The sequence below is a fragment of the Phaseolus vulgaris genome, unplaced genomic scaffold, assembly GCF_000499845.2.
Source record: "Phaseolus vulgaris cultivar G19833 unplaced genomic scaffold, P. vulgaris v2.0 scaffold_33, whole genome shotgun sequence".
NCBI lineage: Eukaryota > Viridiplantae > Streptophyta > Magnoliopsida > Fabales > Fabaceae > Phaseolus > Phaseolus vulgaris.
Genome location: NW_027174100.1, coordinates 79,018 through 80,567, shown reverse-complemented (window position 1 = coordinate 80,567; position 1,550 = coordinate 79,018).

The window sequence follows — 1,550 nt, the reverse complement described above, 5'->3', positions numbered from 1 at the left end:
GTTCATATGAGTATGGCTGCTCTTTTGGAATGGCATTCTCCTTCCTAGAGCTGACCTTAAGCTTCCTTTCACTTGTGGTTATCTCTTGTTATATGTCTTTTACTTTTGTAATCATGTCAAGTTTTGTCTTAGTCATATTATTCCATAATTGTCATTACTTCTTGTAGTACTTTTATTGCTTTGATTGTTTCTTGCTTTGGTTTACTTTCTGTTTTTTGAGTTTATTGCTTGATCCTTTGTGCATTTTCATTTTTAGATTTGAGTTCATGCTTGTATCTTCATTCTATACAAGTTCCTTTACACAAATTCCATTATGTCTTTGTTAGTTCATCATACTGTTTTTCATTCCTAAATAGGCTCCTCTGTTTTCTTACAAATGTGCTACTGTTTTCAATTTACTGCAATTAATTGGCTCATAGGAAATTTGTGAAAATTTGGATTTACATTCTTCAAAGTGTTAAAAAATCATAGAGAAAAGAATTACTCAAAAATTCCAAGTACACAAAAAATGATAAATAAAATACGAACAGTGTACAATTCTGCCAAAAAAAATACGGTAATCTGGCAGCGATTTTGAAAAATTTATTTCTCTCAATTGGCTTACTGGTTTTACCTCATTCCAGTGCCATTTTTTAGTTAAGAAATTGAAGTTTCTGTGGTTAATTTTTCACATTCCAGTTCGCTTTCAATCGTTACAGTTAAATCTGTAAACATAGCACAGTTTGCATTTTAAAAAAAAAAATTCCAGTAGCTGTTTTCTGTTTTTATTTCCGTGTTGTTCATTTGATTTTTGATTTGTCTTTTTTTTTATTTCAATTTTAGTTCATAATGTTGTTTAGAAAGTGTTGTTCTGTTTATTTTGTTCAAATTGTTCTTGAACATTCCGGTTCAAATTGTTCTAACCCAACAATCGCTATCAATTCCCTCTATGATTTAAATAGACAGTGGTTCCTCTAACAACCACTATCTATACCCTCGTTAGTACCCTAATTCGAAGCCCCGAGCCTCTTACACTTTCGTTCACTGCGTTTTCTTTCTTCTTCTTCGTGCTTTCTTTTCAACTCTTTTGAACGTTCTCTTCACTCATTTCTCTTCACATAAAATCTACCCCAGATCCTATCTAAAGACAACTCAGCAACAGCAAGCACATCCAGCCTTTCATCAACCTTCAAAGGGTTTGGATTCTTCAAAGCTTGAACACACTTTATTCAACAATCTCCCCTTATTTGATGAAGACAAATCCCTGGTTGCTTGTGTTGGTTTTGATTGAATCTGAAGCAGTTCCTGCAAAAACAGCATATATACAATCCAATGCTTCCTACAGTAGCAGGTTAGATTTTCACATATTGAATGCAATCGGTTGTTTACACGAAACAATCGGTTGTTTCTATCAGCAGAAACAGTTTTGATATCAGAGATTTCAGCATTTTTAAATAGTTTTAGAGAAAGATACACAAGAACCAATCAATTTTCCCCCTATTTGTCCTCACAAATAGACTCTAACAGGTATTAAAATAGATTTAGGAAAGATTATGAAGGTCAAGGATACC